The sequence below is a fragment of the Vulpes vulpes genome, chromosome 3 (assembly GCF_048418805.1).
Source record: "Vulpes vulpes isolate BD-2025 chromosome 3, VulVul3, whole genome shotgun sequence".
In the NCBI taxonomy this organism is placed as follows: Eukaryota; Metazoa; Chordata; class Mammalia; order Carnivora; family Canidae; genus Vulpes; species Vulpes vulpes.
Genome location: NC_132782.1, coordinates 83,119,663 through 83,127,807, shown reverse-complemented (window position 1 = coordinate 83,127,807; position 8,145 = coordinate 83,119,663). Strand labels below are relative to the sequence as shown.

At 43.8% G+C, this 8,145-nt stretch overlaps 1 long non-coding RNA gene across 1 annotated transcript; it reads left to right on the top strand.

Moving 5' to 3' along the window:
- The first annotated feature begins 2,852 nt into the window (after positions 1-2,852).
- On the top strand, positions 2,853-8,145 carry LOC140598273 (uncharacterized). Its single transcript, XR_012000525.1, has 3 exons — positions 2,853-2,973; positions 5,640-5,736; positions 7,734-8,145. It is a non-coding gene; the product is annotated as an uncharacterized lncRNA (long non-coding RNA).

Sequence of the window (8,145 nt, the reverse complement as noted above, 5' to 3'; positions counted from 1 at the left end):
CTCAGTTTGTGTCTCTCATGAATTAAAAAAAAAAAAAAAAAGATACGGGGAACTTTTAGTAGAGGTCCTGCTTGGGCTGAGTCTTCAAGGAAAAGCAAGTCAAGTGGAGAAGGGAGTTTTGAGCAGAGTGAACAGGATGTTTTTTGTACATTGTGGACATTTCTACTTTCTAGGTAATCTGGGTCCACTTTCCTAGGAAGGACAATTGACAATGTTGGATAAAGTCTAATAAGAAGCGCGCCTGGGAGGCTCAGTGGTGAGCATCTGCCTTTGGCTCAGCGCATGATCCTGGGTCCTGGGATGAAGTCCCACTCCCCACAGGGAGCCTGTTTCTCCCTCTGCCTATGTCTCTGCCTCTCTCATGAATAAATAAATAAAATCTTTAAAAAAGAAGTCCAATAAGACATCTTAAAAGCGCTTACAGACCTAACAAAACAGCAAAGAATTACCAGGCTATAATTTAGGAGACCAAATGACTCAGAGGTGGCAAACACACATACACACAAAACATAAAAAACTCTTTTTGAAAAATTGAGGCATGGGATCTCTGGATGGCTTAGCGGTTTAGTGCCTGCCTTTGGTCCAGAGCATGATTCTGGAGTCCCGGGATCGAGTCCCTTCTCCCTCTGCCTGTGTCTCTGCCTCTCTCTCTCTCTCTCTCTGTGTGTGTCTCTCATGAATAAGTCAATAAAATCTTTTTTTAAAAAATTGAGGCATAACTGACATGTAACATCATATTTGTTTCAAATGTACAACATAATGATGTATATATTGTGAAATAATCACCACAGCAAGTCTAGTTAACACCCGTTTATCACGTATAGTTATAACTTCTTGTGATGTGAAATTTTAAGATTTACTCTCTTAACAACTTTCAAACGTGCAGTACAGCATTATTAAATGTAGTCTCCTGCTGTACATTGCATCCCCAGGACTCATTTATAATTTGAAGTTTGTACCTCTTGACCCCCTTCACCCATTTCGTCTACCCCTTTGCCTTTGCCTTTGATAGCCACAGACCAACCTATTTTTGGTATCTCTGAGTTCATTTTTAAAAAAGATTTCATATATAGGGGTACCTGGCTGGCTCTGTCAGTAGAGCATGTGACTCTTCATCCTGGGTCTGGAAGTTCAAGCCCCACACTGGATATAGAGATTACTTAAAAGTAATAAAACATCTTTCTAAAAAAGACTTCACATCTACATGAGACCAAATGGTATATGTCTTTATCTGACTTATTTCACTTTATGGTGGAATAATATTTCTGTGTGTGTGTGCATGTTCTTTATGTTCTGTATGTGTGGCATATTCTTTATCCATTTATCCATCAGTGGACACTTGGGCTGTTTCTATGCCTTGGCTATTGTATATAATGCTGCAGTGAACATGTGGGTGCAAATATCTTTTCGAATTAATGTTTTCATTTCTTTTTTTTTTTTTCCTCTGCTATTTTATTTTTTATTTATTTTTTATTTTTTTTTTAATTAATTTTTATTGGTGTTCAATTTACCAACATACAGAAAAACACCCAGTGCTCATCCCGTCAAGTGTCCACCTCAGTGCCCGTCACCCATTCCCCTCCAACACCCGCCCTCCTCCCCCCTTCCACCACCCCTAGTTCGTTTCCCCGAGTTAGGAGTCTTTATGTTCTGTCTCCCTTCCTGATATTTCCCAACATTTCTTCTCCCTTCCTTTATATTCCCCTTCACTACCATTTATATTCCCCAAATGAATGAGAACATACACTGCTTGTCCTTCTCCGATTGACTTACTTCACTCAGCATAATACCCTCCAGTTCCATCCACGCTGAAGCAAATGGTGGGTATTTGTCGTTTCTAATCGCTGAGTAATATTCCAGTGTATACATAAACCACATCTTCTTTATCCATTCATCTTTCGATGGACACCGAGGCTCCTTCCACAGTTTGGCTATTGTGGCCATTGCTGATAGAAACATCGGGGTGCAGGTGTCCCAATGTTTTCATTTCTTTCAGATAAATACCCAGAAGTGGAATTGCTGGATCATATTTTTAATTTTTTGAGGAACTGCCATACTGCTTTCCATAGTGGCTGCACCAGTTTGCAATCCCACCAATAGAGTAGGATGGTTCCCTTTCTCCACATCCTTGCTAAGCTTGCTATCTGTTGTCTTTTTTATAATCGCTATTCTCCTCCTCCTTTTGAGGAGGGGAGGGGCAGAAGGAGAGAGAATCCCTGGCAGGCTCAACACCCAGCGCTTGAGATCATGCCCTGAGATGAAATCAAGAGTTGGACGCATAACCTGGGCACCCTGATAATAGCCATTCTAACAGGTGTGAGGTGATGTCTTACTGTGGTTTGGGTTTTCATCTCCCTGATTGATTAGTAATGTTGAGCACCTTTTTATAGCATGTCCTGTTGGAAAAAAATGTCTATTCAGGTCCTTTGCCATTTTTCATTGGATTATTTGTTGTGGAGTTTGAGAGAGAGAGAAAAGGAGCAGGAGGAGCAGCAGAGGGAGAGGGAGAAGCAGACTCCCACTGAGCAGGGAGTATGACAATGAGGATGAGGGGCTCCATCCCAGGACCATGGAATCATGACCTGGGCCACTCCAGAATTATTGGAGTTTTTTGCTATTGAGTGTTAGGAGTTCCCTATATATTTTGGAGATGAACCTGTTACCAGGATTATGATTTGCAAATCTTTTCTCCCATTCCAAGGTTGTCTTTTTATTTTGTTGATGGGTTTCCTCTGTGGTGCAGAAGCTTTTTAGATGCATATCGCCCCACTCGCTTCAGTGTTTGCTTTTGTGGTGTTTGGTGTGTAAATGAACCCTTAGGACTGCTTTTGCCCTGAAGGCCTCTGCCAACTCTGCAGGGAGCTGCTGTGAAACTGAGCTGCATTTCTGCTCACTGGCCTTGGAAGCTGGAGAAGGACAGCAGTGTGAAGTCCGAGGGACACCCCCGTAACCCCCGCACCACACATGCTCAGGGTAAGGTGACACCAGACATATATCTATGTTCTTTTGGCACAAGGGGCAAGATTCCTGTGAGACAGTAAACCAAGCCCAGGCGTCCGGATGAAAAGAAGACTCAATTTACACCTTGAGGGGGTACAAGACCGCTCAAGGGGGAATTTCACTGAAAGCGGTTCTGTTTTTGGCGGTGCCCCAGGCATTTAGCAAAAGCAGATAGAAAACGTGGAAGAGATCCAGTTTTCATTTTAGCCACTTAATAGATGATTAAGTGCTATCTTCATTTGCATTTCCCTAATGGCTAAGGATGTTGAACATTTTATAACCTCTGGTGAAGCGTCTGTTCATATATTTTGTTCATCTTCCAACTGGATTATCTGGGGTGGGGGGGTTGTTTATTACTGAGTTCTTCGCATTTTCTAGATAAATCCTTCGTCAGATATGTGGTTTACAAATATTTCATCCCAATCTGTAACTAGTCTTTTCATCCTCTTAATGGGGTCTTTTGCAGAGCAAAAATTTTAATTTTGATAGAAATTAAATTTAGCGATTTTTTTCCCCCTTTACGGAGCCTGCTTTCCATGTCACATCTGAGAACTGTTTGTCCAGATCAGGGTTTCTCAAAACTCAATTTTCTCAATTTTGAGAATGCGAGCTAAAAGCAAACACGGCAGCTCTGTGTCACCCGTTTCTCACTTATCTGTGTATCCATGGTGATGACCCTTTGGGCAGATTGTCAGAACTCCTGGAACATTTGCACAGCTGTGGGGGCGGCGGGTAGATGTTATTCTACATGCCTAGAGCAGTGGGTTGAGAAGAGCCAGGGTGTCAGTGTGTTTAAAACATAAAGAGGGGCGCCTGGCTGGCTCAGCCATAAGACCATGAGGCTCTTGATCTTAGGGTTGTGAGTTCCAGCTCCATATGCGGGGGCGGGGGGGGGGGGTAGCGATTACTTACATTTAAAAGGGGGGTGGGCTTGGGTGGCTCAGAAGGTTAAGCATCTGCCTTTGGCAGATCCCATGGTCCTGGGATCATATCCCACATTGGGGCTCCCTGCTGGGGGGGGGAGGGGAGTCTGTTTCTCCTTCTCCCTCTCCCCCTTCCCTCTGTGCAATGCTCTCTTGCACGCTCTCCTTCAAATAAATAAATGAATAATCCTTAAAAAAAAAAAAGAAAAGGTAAACATAAGGATTCATGATGGTTCCCTGGTGCCTGCTGGCTCGCATGGCAGGTATGCAACCAGCTCGGTTTGAGATCTTTAGACCCTAAGGCTCAAGCAGTATTTCCTGGCCCAGGACATCTCACATCGCTCCCACTGTTGGCACACAGGGAAGGTGTGTCTGTGTTATCCCCGCAGAGAGATAAGCATGCGTGCATTTGACCTCTCCAGCCTTTGCTTATATCTTTTTCCTGCTGTTCCTGCATTCTGTTGTTTGCTCTAATAAATCCGAACCTTGAGTATAACTTTACATGGGGTTCTGTGAGTCCTTCCAGTGCATCATCAAATCAGTTGTATGACCATTGAGACAGGGGGCTGTATTTTTAAAACTAAGAGTTCAGTTTTTTAAATTGTTAAAAGACTTCTAAACTCATCTGTGTCACATTGAGGGAGTTTGGGTAGTTTGTAGCTTTCATGGAATTGGTCCATTTCATCCAAGTTGTCGCATTTATACCTGTAGAGTTATTTACAATGTTCCTTTCTTTTCCTTTTAAGGTCTTCTGAGTCTGTAGGAATGGCCAGTATTTTATTCCTTGCGGCTTCTTTTGTTTTCAAAGCATCTTAATGGAAATAATCTGATGTGATTTCTAACTACTGCCGTGTATGGCAGGCAGGGCAGGCATTGTTCTGTGCATTCAGCTGACAAAGAAACATTCCTGCTCACAAGTGCCTGTTTCGGGGCCACGTGGACAGAAAATTGCAGAGCTGATATCAGAGCCCAGGGCTCCTAACTCCAAGCTTCTCTGTTGGTAATAAGATTCCAACTATCACTCCCATGTAGTCCTGTTGCCTTTCATACCTACCTCTTGGCCCTTTCTTAACTGGCTCTTGTGCTCTCTAACCTCCCCGTGTCATGCTTTCCCTTGAGTGAAGCCTTTTCTTTTTTTGGTTAAGATTTTATTTATTCATGAGAGACACAGAAAGAGGCAGAGACCCAGGCAGAGGGAGAAGCAGGCTCCCCGTGGGGAATCTGACACGAGACTCGATTCCAGGACCCCAGGATCACAATCTGAGCCAAAGGCAGATGCTCAACCACTGAGCCACCCAGGAGCCCCAAGTGAATCCTTTCTTAAGATTTTCCCCTTAGCGTACTCCCAGCCTTCTTACACCTGGCTTCTCTCCTCGCCCTAGGCCTTGACTTTGTCAGATTGTACTTGCCCTTCTTGGAGACCTCCAACATACCATGTCTAACCCAGTGGTTCTCCACAGGGAGCAATTTTGTCCCTCAGGGGACATTTGCCAAGGTCATTGCAATTTTGTCGCAATTGGTGAGGTGCTAGGGCATCTAGGGGGAAGGGGCCAGGGATGCTACTAACTATCCTACCAATGTCAAGATAGCCCCATCCAGAACAAAGAATTACCTGGTCCAAATGTCAGTAGTGCCAAGGTTGAGAAACCCCCGCTCTCATCCTATGCCAGGGGAGGCCTCTTCTGACTCCTGACTGGCTTTTTCTATGTGTGCCAGGACACCAAGGTTGTCATGCTTTGAATTTGTGGTGGATGACTTGCCAGTCCGTGGCTTTGTGGGCCATGAGAGCTGCTTCCTGCTACATAGCCACAAGGTAGGACTCTAAACCCCTTTATTAGTCTTCCACATTGAATCTATGGAGATGGAGTTATTTTACCAATGTCTCAGTGTTGGGTGCTAGGCCCCACTGCCCGATTAGGTTATGGCCTCATCCACATAGTGTGCTAGTCTGAGACTTCAGTGGAATGTTGGGAGCGGCAGGTGTCATGGGAATGATGGTGGGACTTCTTTCCCTAAGCACTGGAAATTTACTGGTTGCCCATCATCAACTCTATGTTCTCAATGGTGGGTCTTGTGCTTGTCTTTCACATGTGTTTGCTTTGGAATGACCTGGCTGGGTACAACCTGAATGAGGAAGTGACCGCTGGAGGTTCTGGTGATTGTTTTGACCGGAGTTGACAGTGGCTAGAAAATCATCCATATAGATGTCCTCTGCTTCCCTCCATACCATTCCCTCCATGGTTTGCTCTGTGCTGTGCTCAGCATAGGTGCCCAGTTTTTGAGCCCTGGCACTGGTGAGGTGATAAGAATTAATCAGGGATTTCTCTCAAGGGGTAGAACTAAGTAGATTGTTTAAAAAAGTTTTGCAGATCTTCTCTTCAAGGTGAGGGGCAGATCTAAGGGGTGGGGTGGCTTGAGTGAGGAGTATATATTTTATTGTAGGTTTTCTGGATAATAGAATCAGGGGAGATTGCTCTGCTACAGGCCCTGCGCTGGGAGAAAGGGGACTGATTCTCCTAAAACATACTACAAGAGGGATATTTCCACTGCTACTCTACAGGCATTATTATCATGGCACTGCTGGGCATGTTCAGTGGCTATCATCAGGGGACCGATCATTAACCTAGTACTATCTTGTTGTATGCCTTGATCTGCTGAATCTTGGACACATGTTCAGCCACTTTTGTTGGCAGATCAGAGTTGAATGGTGGATATGGAATGTCATTCTCACCACTAGCCTCTTCTCTGGAGACTTCCTTTTCCCTGGTGGGCCAGCCTAGATTTAGGAATTTACAGCACATCATGGAACCTGGAATAGAGTCAGTGTGAGGCTTCCTGCCCGGATCCTCACATGCCTGCTTCCTTGTCCTAGATCTGCCAGTTCGTGGCCACCCAAAGATTTCTTCTTGATATTGGTAATTTGTGTCTTCGTTGTCTTTTCTTTATTGGCCCTGCTAGAGGCTTACCCATTTCACTTATCTTTCACAGAACAGCTTTTTGTTTGCCTTTTTGTTGTTCTTAGGTCTTTCATTTACTGATTTTGGCTTTTATTTCTTCCCTTCTGTTTTATTTGGGCTTATTTTGCTTTTCCTTTTCTGGTTTCTCATGGTAGTACCATAAATTATTGATTTGAGCCCCTTCTGTGAACATTTGGTGCTATGAATTTTCCTCTCGGACTGTTTTGGCTGTGTCCCACAAATTTTGATATGCTGCATTTTCACCTAGTTAAATATGATCCATTCCTTTGAGACTTCCTTTTTGACGCATGATTATGTGTGTGTCGACGTGTTTGGAGAATTTCCTGCTATCTTTCCATTACTGATTTCTAGTTTGATTCCACTGCGGTCAAAGTTCACACTTGATATGATTTCAATTCTTTTGAGTTTGCTGAAGTTTGTTTTATGATCCAGGAAGCAGTCTATCTTGGTGAATGTCCTCTGGGTTGTCTGAACATTTTTTATAATTCCACTTTCATTTTTACTTGTTTTGAGTGCTTCTCTTGACATTAAACTTTTCATTGCTGTGGCATCCATTTCAAAGACATGAATCTTGAATTAAGTGGATGTCTGAGTGGATGGATGGCATAGATGCCAGTTGTTTTCAACTAGTAAGGAACCAGTTTACCCCCACCAGTTCTCCTTATAGAGAGCCCCAAGTAACCTAGATTAACTGACCATTTGATCTCATTTCTTCCTTTCTGTGCCCTAATTCCTGATTTTATGCCATAAATTTGCTAACTGTGAAACTGTAGGTACCCCACCCTCAATAAGGGCAGAGCCCTAAGTCCTTTCTCTCTCTCTCTCCACCCAGGACCTCATGCATGGCCCTCAAGTACATCATGTACCCTCTGGGACTTGTAAAAAACTGTGTTCTTCAAAGTTCCCCAATGGTTTTGCTGAGGTGCATCCTGAAATCATAGTAAGAACCACAAGGGCTGGGGAATCTACGTGGCTCAATGACTGAGCATCTGCCTTTGGCTTAGGTCAGGGTCCCGGGGTCCTGGGATACAGTCCCGCATCGAGCTCCCCACAAAGAGCCTGCTTCTCCCCCTATCTGTGTCTCTGCCTCTCTGTGTCTCTCATGAATAAATAAAATCTTAAAAAAAAATTCTTGATGTTCTCTCCACCCTCCAGAATCATCTTCTATTTGCATTAGACATTATGTCCAGGGTTTGAGCTGTAGGAAGAAGAAAAGAGAACTGCATCCATGTCATCTTATCTGT